Consider the following 18,699-nt stretch of genomic DNA (forward strand, 5'->3'; position numbering starts at 1 on the left):
AAGAAAACACATTTTCACATGATTTCACCTTACCGATGTCATCTCAAACTTAGTCTTAGCCTTGATTATGCTTTTAATGATGCTATATTACAAAATATTTAAGGGTAGAAGACTACTAGGTTTTATTAAATGGGAAAGAATATAAAGAGAGTGTTATATGTCTATATGTTGGTTAAATAATTAATTCATTTCATATATATGTTGCAATATTCCAGCAATAACTCAATTATTTGACAATTATTTCTACTGGCCCAATGTTAGTATGACATGCAGAATCTCATACTGAATTTAAGGAACTAAAAGTAGAGGAGATCAGAAATCTCTGCATGTGTGTGTGCCAGGTCTGTAAAAGGGTCTCACATTTTTTTAGTGCAGCATATCATTCAGCCAATTAAAAATGGCTAAGTAATATCTTTAGGCAGATGAATTTGAAAATGGGGCACACAGAAGTCCTACTTTTCTCCACAATGATCAGAGAGTAGTGTAATCATTTCTTATGTGTTGAGTAAGTTGTGTAGCCCCATAAATAGCCTCAGTGAGTTTCTAGTACCCAAAGAGAAACATATAAGCCACTTGAAAAGATGAACTGGCCTGGACAGACATAAAGGTAAGGCAGAGAGGGATGAAGTAGTAACGTTTACTGACCAAAACACAGAGACATAGAGGGACAAAGGCTAGGTACCAGCAAGGAGAGACATAAACCATCAAAGTCATATTTCTGCTACAACCTTGCACAATGCAGTATAGATAGAACCCAAAGATGGTAGAGAGAACGCTAATTTAATCGACATGTAAATCTTGCCACATATTGAAATGGAAACTTTATATAAAAAGTACTTCAGCTAGCTAAAAGTAAAAACAACTATACTAACTGAACTGAACTGAAGGAATATGTACTTTGAGATTTTCTCCTATCCACAGTTAAATAATTGGGGGAAAATGCAATTGTTAATATATGCATCATTAATTAGTAAGGGAAAGATACCACTAGGGTTTCATGGTGGAAGAAAATTATTGACACTCAGTCTTTTTTTTTAAGATTTTATTTATTTATTTGAGAGAGAGATAGTGACAGAGATAGCAAGATAGCAAGAGAGAGCACAAGCCAGGAGGAGAGGGAGAAGCAGGCTCCCACCGAGCAGGAAGCCCAATGTGGGGCTCCATCCCAGGACCCTGGGATCATGACCTGAGCCGAAGGCAGACGCTTAACCGACTGAGCCACCCAGGAGCCCCTGACACTCAGTCTTCTAATCGTTATTAAGATCAAAATATGTTCTTAAGATGTAAGTATACCACATTCATTTATATGAAACATAACTTTGTCAAAAGAGATTATAAATATATAAAAATCATTGTATATAATAAGAGATTTTGTTTTAGAGGCATTTAGATAACCGTTGCATATATAATTGTGTTATAAAATTTAAATATACCATTTTGTTGATAACTTTTACAATATGAGATGTCAATTATGACAGAAGAATAACAGCAAAAGGTTGTAGATCAAATAATTTTCATAATTAAATTAAATAGCGTGGCAAACATTAAATCCATAGGTTTAGTATTTTAATATTCCATCAAGACATACACAGTTGATTGGTATGTATAACACAGCAATTTATTTATTATAAAATCATAAAAATTATAATTAGAATATGATCATAAGGATGCCACTTTAACTGTGGTGTACTTTACAGATTTATTTTATTTGTTAGATTTTTGCCATAGCTCTATGATACTTAAATATATTATTTTTTTAAAGATTTATTTATTCAGGGTGCCTGGGTGGCTCAGCTGGTTAAGCGACTGCCTTTGGCTCAGATCATGATCCTGGAGTCCCGGGATCAAGTCCCGCAACGGGCTCCCTGCTCGGCGGGGAGTCTGCTTCTCCCTTTGACCCTCTTCCGTCTTGTGCTCTCTGTCTCTCATTCTCTCTTTCTCAAATAAATAAATAAAATCTTAAATTAAAAAAAAGATTTATTTATTCATTTCAGAGAGAGAGTGTGCTCAAGCAGGGGCAAAGGCAGAGGGAGGAGAGAAGCAGACTTTCTGCTGGGTGGGGAGCCCCACTTGGGGCTTGATCCCACCACTCTGAGATCATGACAGGAGCCGAAATTAAGAGTTGGATGCCCCGGGCGCCTGGGTGGCTCAGATGGTTAAGCGTCTGCCTTCGGCTCAGGTCATGATTCCGGGGTCCTGGGATCGAGCCCCGCATCGGGCTCCTGGCTCAGCGGGGAGCCTGCTTCTCCTTCTCCCTCTGCCTCTCTCCCTGCTCATGCTCTCTCTCTCTCTGTATCTCTGTGTCTCAAATGAATAAATAAAATCTTAAAAAAAAAAAAAAAGAGTTGGATGCCCACCCGACTGAGCCATCCAGGCGCCTGACACTTAAATATATTCTGATTGGTTTTATTACAAAGGTAACCATGTTCATTATAGAGAATTTGGAAATGCAAAAAGCAAAGAACACAAAATAAAAACAATCATGAATTTCTATCTCTATCTGCATTTGGTGTGCAATTTTTTTAGGAGACCTTTGGGAAAACAATTCTGTCTTAAGCCCAAGATTCCATTACCCAAAATGTAACAGTATAAACTTCTTATGAAATGACACAAATAGTCCTGATCCCTATAATTCAGTGCGTAATGCTGTAAGTCTGTAGTCAAACCGCCTGGCTTCCATCATGCTTCCATCACTTACTTGCTATATGACTTTAGGCATATAATTTAATCTTCCTATGCTTCGTTTTTCTCATTTTGAGAACAGTGGTAATAATATGCCTAACTGATAGTGTGTATGCAATCACTAGAAAGTCAATATTGGAATTTTGTAAGGATGCCAAGTACATACTATAGTGTTCAAAACAGGGATAATAATATAACAAATAGGATGTGTGAGGATTAATTAGAAATTAGATGTTAAGAGTTTATATGAAAGCTTAGTGCATAGTGTTATGTTCCCATAAATGTTTTTAAAGTTCATACAATTTTTGTTATGCTAATTTTTAACATTAATATTAATATTATTAAAGTTACACCATAATCAGTATACATCTACCAAAATAGTCTGCTTATCTTCAAAAACAGTGAACATAAGATCTCTAAATATCTTGTGCTTTAGGCACATTTCTTTAGAAATTATTCATACTCTTCTTCATATTTTAATCATTTGAATATTTAAATAGTTCAATATTTAATAATAGGAAGAAACCAGCCTTTCAATGTCCAAAATCAGAAAAATTAAAATTATGTTTGTAGGTTATCATGGACTCTCACTTTCTTTTTTGAGAAAAGCAATAAAGAGGGATAGATCATTGCCTGCTCTTCAGCACCTCTGACTCTAAACATTCCATTTTAACTTTGAACAATAAGCATGAAGCCTTTCTCATCTGCCCTTAGTCACCAAAAGAGAGATGCCCTGACAATCATTCAGCAGATGAAAGGGACCACAAATGTCTGGAAGCAAGGCCATGAGTTCTGGGTATTGCTCAGCCCTGCAACAAATAAGGAAGAAACTATTTATAAAACCCATTGATTGTTTCATGGCATCCTTTAATTTTTGATGTAATATAGTCTCAAAAGAATAGGTTTACTAAAACATTATTTTCCATGTATAAAATATGTGTTATTATGGGCACCTGGGTGGCTCAGTTGGTTAAGCAACTGCCTTCGGCTCAGGTCATGATCCTGGAGTCCCGGGATCGAGTCCCGCATCGGGCTCCCTGCTCAGTGAGGAGCCTGCTTCTCCCTCTGACCCTCCCCCCTCTCATGTACTCTCTCTCATTCTCACTTTCTCAAATAAATAAATAAATCTTAAAAAAAAATATGTGTTATTATATACTCTGTGTAGGCATGATACGTACACAGATACATATGTTGTAAAATTGAGTAATTTTATTTTGATATATATTTTACTTATAATATATTTTATATGTCCTGATATGTTTTGAAAAATGTGTGTGTGTGTGTGTGTATATTTAATCCAATGCACAGCATCAAAGAATTACGAAGAGTTTGACAAACAATACTTTCAACTGATTAGTTGTAAAGAACTTCAGAATTAAATTCATTCAAGGATGAAAGTGTCCATACAAACTTTGAAATTATAGCATGTTCCCTCCTGACAGAGGTAGAATTGAGGGCAAATTCATAAAAATATAGCATCTAGACCTTCTAACCTCATGTCTATGTTTGGGTTTCCACAGAAAGAGGAAATCAAGTCAAAGAATCACATGTTTGAAGTTTATTTGGTGAAATGACTCCAGCACAGACGAGCATCATTCCCCCACTGGACAAGTACTGCCTTCCCAAATTACAGATGTGTGAATGTCAGCGGTTCCCAAAAGATGCCTGTCCTAAACTGAAGCTTTAGAAACAAGCTGGGACCAAAAAAGGAGGTTCAGCTGAGGCAAGATGGGGTCAGAGCTGAATGAAGCAGGTTATAACAAAAATGGCCAGAGTAGAAGACAAATACTGTAGAATCTTATGGGGATGGGGGTGGGGAGGGGGACAGGGCGCAAGAGGTGTGTGATGCATCCATAAATGCGTAAATCACCATTTAGTAACTCACATTAATTCTTATAAGCAAAGGGTTGATTTTTTTATACACCTTTTATCCTAAATGAACAATCAACACTATTAATAATAAACACTGAGAATAAGATTAAATTTCCTCATTAATATTTTCAAGTCATTTGAGAAAATCTGAAGTGTACATTACAATGTTTATGCTTATTTTTGTGAGGATTTATAGTATTTGCTTTATTCTCTTTCTGAAAGAACAAAGCATAGTTGAGTCATGAAAATAAAGACATTTTTATAGTTTTGTTATACTTGAGAAAGGAACACAAGATATAGGTCTTAATAATGCTACCAAATAGCTAAATGTCCTTCAATGAGTTACTTAACTTCAGTCTACTTTTCTATACATGTAGGTTATTTGGTTCAAATGACATACCCCATCCTGGTTAAGAGAGCAGGCGCTGGTTTTGGACTTGTTTAAGAGCTAAATAATAGGATTAATTCTCCTACTAATTGTGTGATCCTGTTTATGTCACTTAGACCCCCTGTGCTTCAGTTTTCTCATTTAAAAATAGGGAAAATGATAGTGCCTATCATACACATGTAATATGTTAGAGCACTCATTAAAATGCTGCTAAGAAAGTATTTACCCAGAAAGATGAACTGATTTGCCCAAGGTCACATAGCGTCTGAATAAATCCTAGGACTAGATGCCAAACTGTTAACTTCAGTCCATTCCATTCTATTCCATGCAGTACCCATAATGCCTCACGCAATAGTCCGTATGCTAATTTTTGTCTCTAAAACTTATTAACACTATTGTTTTTAAAGATTTTACTTATTTATTCGAGAGAGAGAGAGAGAGAGCGAGAGAGTGAGAGGGAGGGAGAGGGAGAGAGAATCTGAAGCAGACTCTGCACTGAGTGCAAAGCCCATCACAGGGCTCCATTCCACGACCCTGAGATCATGACCTGAGCCAAAACCAAGAGTCTGACGCTTATCTAACTGAGCCACCCAGGCGCCCCAACACTATTTTTTTTAAATAGTATTTTAAATTACATAGTAAGCTCATCAGTAATCACTAATTTAAAAGCTTAGCTAATCATTATAGATAGACTTGTTTTTCATTGCTTTTGAGGTGATTTTAAAATGTCAGGTTAAATGTACTTTTTTAGCATTTACTTGGAAAGTATTTGTGACTGTTTGCTCTTAAGGATTTATTCTGATTCCTTTAGGAGAATTGCTACATTTTAGAAGCTCAAGCCTTATCCAGTTTGGGGAAAAAGAGAAGGCTGACAAACTGATTCTTCAAATAGATTCTCTAATACCTTTCAGTGATATTCAGCATAAAATGGGTTTATGACACAGAGTAAGACCAGAAATCAACAATCGGAAGCCAAACACCAAAAAGAAATTCCCTGGGGGTATCACTATGGAAACCAAAGAAGCTCAAGTTAGCAACACAGAGAAAGGAAGTACTGCACAGAAAGAGCCACAAACAAAATTAAACCAAGCCCTGTGGTTGCAGCTGAAACCATTATTTATAATCCCTTACAATGCATGCCTTTATTTCAAATTTTTTCTCCCAAGATGGTGCTAGGCTCTGTAAACACCCCTGGCCAGCAAGACTAGGCATTCCAACTCAGAATCACTACTTCATAACAAAACTTATTTCAAGCTACATTAGGCTTCCCCAGCTGGGCTAAACATGACTGTAATATAACGTTTGTTTCTAAAAAATAAAAAAGGACCTTTCATTCAGTAGCCGGTGAGCTGAGACTGCTGTCTCTTAAAATCTCCAGTAAACTTCAGAGTTATAAATTAGGTCCCAGTCTTCAGAGTTATAAATTAGACTCTGGTTTTCCCTCTGTCTTAGGAGAATTCAGGAGAAAAGACTGAAATAATTTGAAGTAGTTTTAAAGAACACCCACACCTTGAGAAATGTTTTGGGAAACCACTGACATCCAGAGATACCGTAAAGGGGTAAATAAAGATTTTGATTGCTGGCCTTGAATGTATGCAAGGTCATATTGGCTTCATCTGTAGATCTTCCACAGTGATTTTCAGCAAGAGTTGTGCATTCTGTTATCCTAAAATCAGGAATATTGTATGACTCTATCAGTTCCTAGCTGTAAGGTATGTTGGTACATACTGAATAGAGAGGATCAAATACTGAAGTAAGCACAAAGACTTTAGAATATGCTAACACACTCACATTTCTTACTGATGATCTAAAAATTACCTATGGAGTATTCTTTGTCTCCCTACATATTTCTGCTTATAGAATTTTTATATTTCTTCCTAATTAGATTAATTCATTCTTTTATTTTCTATTTATCACTCATATTTCTCATTCTTGGTATTTTCGGAAGTTAATACTGCTCTACATTTCCTTCTGGTATTGTCGTATTAAGCACCTTAGGACTCTCAAAATTAAGTTGTTGGTTTGAGCTTCAGAAATCTTGAGATAATCAGAACATCAAGTTCTGCTTGCTAAACATGACATAAACAACACTGCTTGCCAGGAAAGCATGGACAGCAAATGTTTCTATTCTTTCCTGCCTGGAGAAAAGAGAGTGTCCTGTGATCTATATAAATCTTCACAGGATTTTGCTTTCATGGTTATCCCAGAATCTCTGAGGACCATTGATGACTCAAAGCATAACAGTTCAACCTGCAACATGCTTGTAAAACCCTGAACTTGAAGTAAAGAAATTGGGTTTCTCAGCCTCATTTTGAAACTGAGTTATGTGATTTGAGGAATGACAGTATTACTGTTTGGGGAAGTCCCCTTCTTTTCTTTTTTGTGCTGTGAACTGTTAACAGATACAGTAAGGCAGAAAAAAAAAGATAAGATTAAAAAGATAAACTGCGGCATACTAGAAATTTTAAGAGTTTATTTGAGCACAAGTCTATTGAAATTGGGCAGTGCCAAACTGGAAGTGGTTAGGAGCGCTCCACCTACATGGAGGCTGGGGAAAGACTTAATTTAAAAAAAAAAAAAAATTCAAAGAAGGGAAATATTTGATTGGCTATCGCTTAAAGACTAGTTGACTATTTGTGATTGGTTATCCTTAGTGTTTTGATTTTACAACCTTGAGGCATTTAGAGACTTACATTTTGGTTTGCTTATACAGAGCACCACCTCAGTCTAATGGATGCCTTGTTTAATTAATTTAACACTGCACTCTGTATCTTTTGGAATCAGATCGACTAAGAGGAAGCTGTAAAGCAACTAAAAGCATTTATTTGGGGTGTAAGGGACGCAATCTGGGAAGGACATAGTTGAATGAAATTCAAAGGCAAAACCACAAGGTTACATAACTGGGATAACAATCATGAATGGTGCTGACAGAGTTAAATGATCTGATATAGGATTGGCTATTCAGCTAACCTATGCTATCTTGATTTTGGTCCAAAGTAGAAGGATGTATTCAGGAGGTGGGTAAGGTGCAATTGGCAAGTTGCAACTGACAAAAGTCAAGAGCTCATGGTGTTCCAAGAATTGAAACAGGAGATGTGCTTAGGCCCTGCTTCCTCAATATCCTTTGACCCTATTTGAAGGACATTCTTAGTGATGCCTGCTTCAATTTTGGAATATCCTTTCACAGAGAATGAATGCATAAGATTACATTTTAGAGGGCACCTGGGTGGCTCAGTTGGTTAAGCGACTGCCTTCGGCTCAGGTCATGATCCTGGAGTCCCAGGATCGAGTCCCGCATCGGGCTCCCTGCTCGGCAGGGAGTCTGCTTCTCCCTCTGCCCCTCCCCCCTCTCATGTGCTCTCTCTCATTCTCTCTCTCTGAAATAAATAAATAAAATCTTTAAAAAAAAAAAAAAGATTACATTTTAGAGCTGTTCTATTCCAGTCCTCTCATGATTTAGATGGCAAATGAATCCAATACAAATATTCAAAGCTCTTGAGCCATTTTTCAAAATCCTCTGTGATGGTATTGGATTTCTATAGCCCCCCTGTTGGAAGCAGTACTCTTTTAGGATTTTTCAGGGAACTAAAATGGAAACTTATGGTAACTTGGCAAAAACTACATGCAACACTTCCTGAAATTCATGTTTTGGTCTGTTTAATGAGCCTTTAACACATTATATATGTGATACACCCAGGTATGTGTGACTAGACAGATATCATTTATAGAGGAATAATTTATATAAGAAAAATATGCAAAACAGAGACTTTGTACATAATGTTCAATTACAATATACTCTGGAGAGTTGTATATAAGTATACAACATACTTACATAATGGCTGAGATTTTATTTACTCTTCCAAAGCAATGAGATTTTGCCTTAGAGTTTAAGTACTCAAACTATGCACTAGGCAATTGTATCAATTTTGAGAAACATTATTTGAGGTCTAAAGTTGATCTTTAAGCTTTCCAACTAAACTCTCACCTCAACTTCTCCCCCTACCAGCCATCCAGGGATCCTTAATATAGTGAATTCATTGTTCTGCTATAGATTACCCAATCAGAAAGTAATATGAGAGAGCATTCAGATCTGAGAAATAATTTTATGTGTGTAGACTTTTTGGGAGGAGATAAGGGTTGCAAAGTAAAGGAACTGCTGCAATATTAAGGTAAATATAATTGTTTATATTTTTTCACAGGAGGGAATGGAAGTGTTGAATCACTATATTATACACCTGAAAATAACATAACACTGTATGTTAACTACACTAGAATTGAAATTAAAAACTTAATAAAATTAAATGCTTTTTTTTTTAACTTTTTGAAGTGGTAGATTACATTAATTGATTTTTTAATGTGAAACCTGCCTTCCAAACCTGGAATTACCAACTTGGTTGTGGTATATAATTTCTTCTCTATATTATTGGATTTGATATAGATATTTGTTGAGAATTTATGCAACTATGTTTAGTAGAGATATTGGTCTTTAGATTTTCTTTTTTGAAATTTTCTTTTTATTTGATTTTGGATTAGGATAATGCTGGCCTCATAAGAACAAGGTAAGATGTGTTCCTGCTGCTTCTATCTTCTTGAACAAAGTTTGGACAATTAGGATAATTTCTTATTTAAATATTTAGTGGAATTTGCCAGTCAAACCATCTGTACTTTGTACTTTCTTTATTGGAAGGTTATTATTTTTTTTATTCAATTACTATAATAGATATAGGATCTTTCTGGTTATCTATTTTCCCTTATTTGAGTTTTGGTAGTTTGTGTCCTTCAAGAATTGTTCCTTTTCATATAAATTACAAATGTGTGGGTATATATTTGTAGAAAACATTCCTTTATTATTGTTTTAAAGTCTGTGGGGTCATTAGTGATGACCTCTTTTCATTTGTGATAATCTGTGTTTTGTCTTGTCTTTTTTTCTTCTCTCTCCTGACTTTCTCTCTGTCTCTCTCTTCTCCTTGTCCCAATTGGTTAACTTGAGTACAGATATATCAATGTTATTGATCTTCTCTAAGAACTAGTTTGAGATTTTGTTGATTTTCTCTATGGTTGTCTTGTTTTAAATTTCATTGATTTCTCCTCTAATTTTAGTATCTTGTTCTTCCTACTTACTTTCAGCTTAAACTGCCCTTCTTTTACTATTTTCCTGTGAAAAACTTAGGTTATTGATTTATATATTTCATATTTATTTTCTTAAGTATGCATTTAAAGGAACAGATTTCTCTCTAAACAATGCTTTTGCTTCATTCCACAGATTCTGATAAGTTGTGTATTCATTTTCATTTAGTTCAAAATATACTTTTTAAATTTCCATTGAGACTTCTTCTTTGATCCTTGGGTTATTTAGAAATGTTATCATTTAATTTCCATATATTTGTGTATATCCTGCCAGTCTTTCTCTTCTTATTTTCGAGTTTAATTCCATTGTGGTCAGAGAATACACCTTGTATGATTTCTATTTGTATCTGTTTCCTAGGGCTGCTGTAACAAAGTACCACAAACTGAACAGCTTAAAACAACAAAAAATTATTCATTCACATTTTGGGACGTTAGAAGTTCAAAGTCAGCCATGCTCCCTCTGAAGACTCAAGGGGAGGAGCAAGCCTTCCTTAAACATATCCCAGCCTCCAGTAGCCCCTGGTGTCCCTTGGCTTGTGGTTAACATAATTCCCATCTCTGCCTTCATCTTCACTTGGCTGTTTACTCCCTATATGTCTCTATCTTGTTCCCTTCTTACAAGCACGCCAGCTAGATTAGATTAGGGCTCACTCTAGTGTCCTCATCTTGATTATATCTGCAAATCACTATTTCAAATTCAGGGTTAGAGCTTCATCATATCTTTTCAACCCTTAACATTATTCTTTTAAATGCATTAAGGGTTTTGAATGACCTATTATGTAGTCTATTTTGATGGATGTCCCATATGAATTTAAGAAGCATGTGTATTTTGCTACAGTTGGAAGGAGTATTGTATAAATGACAATTAGATCAATTCAATTGATAGCTCTGTTCAGGTAATTTATATCTTTATCAATTTTCTGACTACATGATATATTAATTACTAACATAGTGGATTTTGTGTCTCTATAAGAGTAGATTTTTCTATATTTCCTTTCAGGTCTGTCAGTTTTTGCTTCCTGTGTTTTGGTGCTTTCTTGTTAGGTATATACACATGGAAGATTTCTGTGTTATCTTGGAGAATTGACTCCTTTATCATTACACAATGTCCCTCTTTATCCCTGATAACCTTTCTTGTTCTCAAATCTGTTTTGTCTGAAATTAAAAAGGCTATTCCAGATATTATTATTATTTATTATTATTATTAGTTGTAGCATGGTATGTCTTCCTCCGTCTCCTTACTTTCAGCCCAGGTCAGTCTTTATATTTATAGGGTATTTCTTGCAGAAAAATAGAGCTGGGTACTATTTTCTAATCTGCTCTGATGAGTCCTATCTTTTAATTGGTGTATTTAGTCAAGTCACATTTAAATTGAGTATTGATATAGTTGGATTACTATCTCTCATGTTTATAATGTCTTATACTCATTGATTTTGGGTTTTTTTTATAACTTTATTATTCCTTTTCTCCTGTTTTTATCTGTTTTTAATGGAACATTTTGATTTCATTTTATCTCTCCCTTAAAGTATAAATTATATTTCTTTTTTTAATGTTATAATTTCTTTATTATCACTTACTGTTACTAAGCACCAGCTTCAAACTACAGAACATTTAAAATCACACTTTGACAACCCATTCTTCCCTCCTCAACCCAAATTCTTGATCAAGAGTTCTTTTAAGTGAGACATGCTCTCTTCTGTATAAAACTGTATCAAAATACGGGAAAGAACTGTGTGCATCTTGTTGTAAAATGCTGCCCATGGTTGTGGAAACAGTGTCTGCCCAGGCTCCTTTTACTGTCCAGGTCCTAAGGCCCTCTTGTTCATGAACTGTCTCTTCAAAAAGCAAGTCCAGCACTTGGTGGGTTTATCATTGAGGGTGAAAAACTTTCTCACAAAGTCAGTCCAGTCTCTTGTCTCAACTGCTGCTCATAACCTCATCTTCTTGTTTGCAGGTTTAGTATAAATTGCATTAAGTGGAAAACCAGGCTCTCCAGGAATGGGAAAATTAGTGATTTCCTGTATATATACTTCTTTCTCACTTTGTCTTTTGGAATTGCACTTTTGGAGGTTTTTTGCTTTTGTTTTTGATTTTTTTTTTTTTAGGTACTCAGAAATGTAGAGAGTTATATATATCAAGGTTCTATCAGCTTCATTCTTAATCTCATAGTTTTTGAAGAAGATATTGGCCTTGAAGTAGTAGATGGCCTCATCTACAATATCTGTATCTTTTGTCTCCCTAGGGGCAGGTCCTTTGAACTGACCTGTGTTAGGCAACAGTGCCATGTTTCCAATGAGTTTGGTGTCAGGGTTCATGGGAGAAGAGTGGTAAGCTGGCATTTCGGAGCCAGCGGGGTTTCAGCCTAGTTGAGCAGGTTGGGGTTAGAGCATGGTCCAGAGGGCGTAAGGGTGGTGGGATAGGCAGAAGTCTAAATTATATTTCTTTAAAAATAATTTTAGTGGTAATCCTATAGCATGTATTATATATTTTAACTAATTTAGCAACACTTTCACATGTATTGCTTCATATGTAGTACATATCAGTATTCTAAAATTTTCCTTCCCATCCCCTTTGGCAAAGCTGTCATTCATTTCTCTTTATCCACATGCTGTAATCACCCAATACCTTGCTTCTATTATCACATGAAACATAAAGTTATCTTTTTGATAAATTAAGATAATTAATGAAGGTGGCTACACTAAACAACAGATTTTCAACATAGATGAAACAGCCTTCTATTGTAAGAAGATGCCATCTAGGACTTTCATAGCTAGAGAGGAGAAATAAGTACTTGATTTCAAAACTTGAAAGGAGAGACTAACTCTACTTTAGGGGCTATGTAGCTGGTGACTTTCAGTTGAAGCCAGTGCTCCTGGACCATTCTAAAAATTTTGGGGCCCTTAAGAATTATAGTACATCGATTCTGTCTGTGCTCTATAAATGGAACAGCAAAACCGGGATGGCAGCACATTGCTGCCAATGGTTTGTAATAAACATGGTTTACTGAATATTTTAAGCCCACTCTTGAGACCTATTGCTGACAAAACAAACAAACAAAAACAACAAAAAATATTTTTTTCAAAATATCACTGCTCATTGACAATGCACCTGGTCAGTTAAGAGCTCTGATGGAGATGTCCAATGAGATTAATGTTGTTCTCATGCCTGCTAATACAACATCCATTCTGTAGCCCATGGATCCAAGAGTAATTTCAACATTCACACATTATTATTTAAGAAATACATTTAGAAAGGATATAGCTTCCATAGATAGTGATTCTTCTGATGGATCTGAGCAAAGTAAAGTATAAACCTGGGAAGAGTTCACCATTCTTGATATCACTAAGAACACTAGTGATTCATGAAAAGTGGTCAAAAGATCAACATGAACAGGAGCTTGGAAGAAGTTGATTCCAACCATCATGGAGGAATTTGAGGGGTTCAAGACTGGAGGAAGTCTTGAGGAAGTGGAGGAAGTCACTGTAGATGTGGTGGAAATGGCAAGAGAACTAGAATTTGAAGTGCTGACTGAAAAGGTGACAAACTCAGGATAAAACTTCAACAGATGATGATTTGCTTCTTATAAATGAGCAAGAAGGTGGTTTCTGGAGATGAAATTTACTCCCAGTGAAGATGCTGTGAAGATTGTTGAAATGACACCAAAGAATTTAGAATACTACATACATTTGGTTGATAAAGCATCCACAGGTTTTGAGAGGACTGACTCCAATTTTGAAGAAGTTCTATCAAATAGCATTGCATGCTACAGAGAAATCGTTCATGAAAGGAAGAGTCATTCAATGCAGCAACCTTCAGTGTTATATTAAAAATTGCCGCTCCCACCCTGACCTTCAGCAACCACCACCCTGATCTGTCAGCAGCCCTCAACATCGAGGCAAGATCCTCTACTGGCAAAGGGAAAACAAAAAAACTCATTTGACTGGTTTTATTGTGATATTTGTATTATTGTGGTGGTCTGGAACCAAACCCACAATACCTCCAAGATACATCTATATTTTTAATAGCTAACTCAGTCCTTGCCTGCCTGCAATATCTGTAACATATTACATTCAATTTCCATTGAATGCCTCCTCTTCCTTTGATTTTAAGTACAAGTCTACTGTTTTGTTGTGTGTTGTTATAAAATGCTGGATATTGTGGGAGGCAATTTACAAGGAGCCCAAAATATGTCATCTTCCTTTAAGGAATATTGTGTTTTGTTCTGGGAAGCATCTAAATTACTGCTGCAAGTTTTCTTGATCTTGTCAGACTTGGCTTCACAGTGGGTTAGGTAAAATTTATTCTCATAATGTTCTTACTCTAGGATGTAATTTCTACTCCAAAGTTATGTCATTTCTGGATTATCAATTACAAACCCAGGGATCACAGTGAGATCTTTATACTCCTTTTAAGGTAGATCACCAAAGTTCCCAAGTCTTAGTGATCTCTGACATTTCTCTTTAGCTCTTAGTGTCAGGACACCTACTTTTTACTTGACCTTTCAGAGTCTTGCTCTAGTTATATGCAACTACACACTTTGGTAAGTTTTGTAGGTGAACCCCACTCAGACCTGTGGTACTTTTATCCTACAGCTCATTCTTCTCTGGTACATTACCTCACAAACACTATCCACAACAGCAGCTCAAACTTCAATATGTCCCCCTTTTGTTCAGCAAGAACATTGCTTTCTTCTTAGACTCTACTTCCTTATGTCATTACTTAGAAGGTACCGCTAGGCAGAAGTCCAATGTAAGTATGGATTTCCTTTTGCTCAAGTATCACATTTCAGTGTTAACTGTGGTTCCACCCTGAAAACAATTGCCTTATAGTTTTAGAGGTGTTTACAGTAGAAGGATATATATAATTCTCATCACCATCACAACAGGAAACAAAAGTTCTATGCCACCTCCTTGCCTAGTAACTTTTGCCATAAAAAATATTTATTCTTAGGTAGCCCATTTTAATTCCTTTTATTCAAGGCTTTACAGTTTGCATTGTTTATAAGGAAGATCTTCCTGCCCCAAAGTGGGGCTACTTTAAGGACTTGTTCTAGCTTTTAGTTCATACAGCATTTTCCTTTTTGTTTCCTGTAAAGTTAAATGTGATACTAAGTATAATGTATGTAAATTTTTCCTATTATCACAGGATGTTTGCACCCGACAGGAGATTTCTGAAAATGGAAATTCCCCAATGGCACTTTCCAAAATGCACAACGTCCACCCCCAAAAGAGTCTTTTTGGTGTTGTTTCACTCCCTGTAATGAATCTTGCAATACAATACAATCCCCAAACACTATACTCCTTCCTCATCTCCTTATACTTCTTCCTTTATTCAGCCTAGAATATCACTCTCAGCTCCTCCCATAACATTTCCATAGAACTATATTGTTTCTTTCAAATATGTGCCTCAGAATTAGGTTTCTCTCCAGTCTCCCCCTTCCCAAAAATTCCTACTTGGACTTTCCCTGCCCCTTATGTGCACATTCAAAATTCTTCTTATTTTTTTCTCTCTAAAGATTTATTTATTTACTTTTAGAGTGAGAGTGAGAGAATCTTCAGCAGACTCCCTGCTGAGCACAGAGCCCAACGTGGGGCATGACCTGAGCTGAAATCAAGAGTCGAACACTCAACCGACTGAGCCACCCAGGTGCCCCCAAAACTTAATTGTTGAAAATTCCTTGGGTACAGGGAATCTTTGTCTTATATATCACCCATAACCATTCTAGCAATGAAAAATACTTCTAATATATCCTAAGCAAGCTCATTAGCAAACCCTATGGTTTATATATATGTGCTTTTTAAAATATACTGAAGAATAGTTTATACACAATAATTTGCATCTTTCTAAATTACATAATTCTATATATTTTGACAGTTTTATACACCTAGGAAATCATTACCACAAATACAAAATGTCTGTCAACTCTAATATTCCTGTGTTTCTTTGTAGTCCAGCTTTTACTCCATCCTTGGTCTTTAAGCAACTATGAATCTGCTTTATACCATGATATTTTAAATTTGTTATAAATAAAATTATACATTTACTTTCTGATTGTGTGCATGTGCATATTTATGTCTGTATGATTTCTTCCATCAACTTAATGATTTTGAGAATCAAATATGGTACATATATTAGTAACTTATTTTTTTCGCTTTATTGTCCAATAGTATTTGATCATATGGATATATCATATTTTGTGTAAAACATTTACTTGTTGATGGACATCAGTATTGTTTCCAGTTTTTGCTATCACAAATACAATTGCTATTGACATTCATATAAGTTCTCTGTTTGGACAAATGTTTCTATTTCTTGAGCAAATACCTAGGATTATAATGGTTTGGTTATGAAAAGTATATCATAAATTTTTATGAAACTGACAGTTTTCCAAAGTGGTTGTTCCATTTTTCATTCCCATACATAATCTAGGCAAGATCCATTTGCCCCACATCCTTACCAACATTCTGTATGACCAATCTTTTAATTTTAGCCATTATAATGGGCAGGCAATGGTATCTCATCTTGCTTTTAATTTGCATTGCTTAGTGACTAATGATGTGTAATTTTTTTGTATATATTTTTATTTAATATATTTGAATTTTCTCTTAGTTACCTCTGCAGATTCCTGATTAAGGTATCATATATGTTAACTAATAAATCTAGGTTTTACTCACACATACACATACATAAACATATATCCCAAAATCATTACTTAAATTATTTTTAAAGCATATCATGTCAGATAATCATAATCATTTACCTACAACAGGAGGTCAGGGACTATAGATAACTATCTTAGTGAAGTTCTTTGACTTTGCATCAGTTCTACTCAACTCAAATCCTAAAACAGTTACAGAATGCAGAGGATAAGCCATGCATTCTACTAAGTAAGAACGTCAGTACACCTGGGGCGCCTGGGTGGCTCAGTTGGTTAAGTGACTGCCTTCGGCTCAGGTCATGATCCTGGAGTCCCGGGATCGAGTCCCGCATCGGGCTCCCTGCTCGGCAGGGAGTCTGCTTCTCCCTCTGACCCCCCCCCTTCTCATGTGCTCTCTCTCATTCTCTCTCTCTCAAATGGATAAATAAAATCTTTAAAAAAAAAAAAGAATGTCAGTACACCTAATACTGTGGACTGAATGTCTGTGTCCCCCACAAATTCCTATGTTGAAATCTAATCCCCGGTGTAATGATATATGGAGGTGGGGTCTTTGGGAGGTGATTAGATCTGAGGGTGGAACACTCAAATGAGGTTAGTGCCCTTATAAAAGAGACTCTAAAGAGCTCCCTCTCCCTTTCTGCCTAGTGAGGACTCAGCGATAAGACAGGGGTCTAGAAACCACGAAGCAGGATCTCACCAGATACCAAATCTGCCAGCACCGTGATCATGTACTTCCCAGCCTCCACACATGTGAGAAATAAGTGTTTGTTGTTTATAAATCACCCAGTTTATGGTATTTTGATATAGCAGCTGAAGCGGACTAAAACACATAATTTATAACATACCCTTCTTCTTAAGAATTTAAGAGGCATATCCAACTAAAGCCACCACAGGAAGTTCGAACTAAAACTCAGACTTTCTGCATTTCCAATCTCCTTACTTTTCCTTGTGGAGATATCACTAGCTAACTAAAAAGGATATGATAAGATCAACCATCACTACCACATCCTTTGCTCTTATGTAACTAATGGATACTGTGTCATCTGTAGGGTGATCCACTCAGAGAGAGCACTCAAAGCCCTCTCAAAATATCTAGCAAACTGTGGTTCATAAACTGAAATTTTTGCTTCATAACTGATTCTATGGGCATAAACAATGGGTGTGTGCAAGGACAGCCCCGGGACTGAGGAGCCAGGTAACTGACTTCAATAAATCCACTGATGGGGGTAGCAAATGAGAGGATATAAAGCTTTAAAAGGGTGATTTAATCAGAGAAAAAAGGGTGCCTAGATATAATAATGAACATATGTTCAGAAAGGAATTGTCTCATTCTAGTTTTATTGAAACCCCAAATTCTGAGCATTTAGATTGAGTAACTGTGATTATTTTATCAAGGTTGAATTTGATAGAGATAAGTTTATGTCTCCTGCCCTCTGACGACCCAGTTAATATAAGTAGAGCTCTTTGGGCTAACCATTTAGGAATTTTCTCTGAATAAAGGAAGGTTGTTTCAGAAATCTTTGCAGCTTTGCTTTAATTTTCATATTTTCTTACCCATTGTGTGTGCCTTAATTCTGTCATTTCCAGGTTATGCTCAAAGGTCTTCAGAGTTAAGATAGATCTTGGGTTTAACTGTCAACAAAAGTACCTGGTTTTTAAAAAGAATGCAGATTCAAGGTGCCTGGGTGGCTCAGTTGGTTAAGCGTCTGCCTTCAGGTCAGGTCATGATCCTAGGGTCCTGGGATCAAGTCCCATATAGGGCTCCCTGCTTGGCAGGGAACCTACTTCTCCCTCTCCTCCCTGTTCGTGCTCTCTCTCACTAGCTCTGTCTGTTTCTCAAATAAATAATAAATAAAATATTTTTAAAAATGCACATTCAGAAAAAGAGAAAAATGTTTATTAATTTTTTTAAAGATCATTTGAGAGAGAGAGAGCATGCAAGTAGGGGGAGGGGCAGAGGGAGAGGGAGAAT

General features: G+C 36.0%; 1 pseudogene; it reads right to left on the reverse strand.

Moving 5' to 3' along the window:
* Positions 1-11,862: 11,862 nt before the first annotated feature.
* LOC110575733 lies at positions 11,863-12,408 on the reverse strand (annotated as a pseudogene).
* Positions 12,409-18,699: the final 6,291 nt, after the last annotated feature.

Source organism: Neomonachus schauinslandi, chromosome 11 (genome assembly GCF_002201575.2).
Source record: "Neomonachus schauinslandi chromosome 11, ASM220157v2, whole genome shotgun sequence".
In the NCBI taxonomy this organism is placed as follows: Eukaryota; Metazoa; Chordata; class Mammalia; order Carnivora; family Phocidae; genus Neomonachus; species Neomonachus schauinslandi.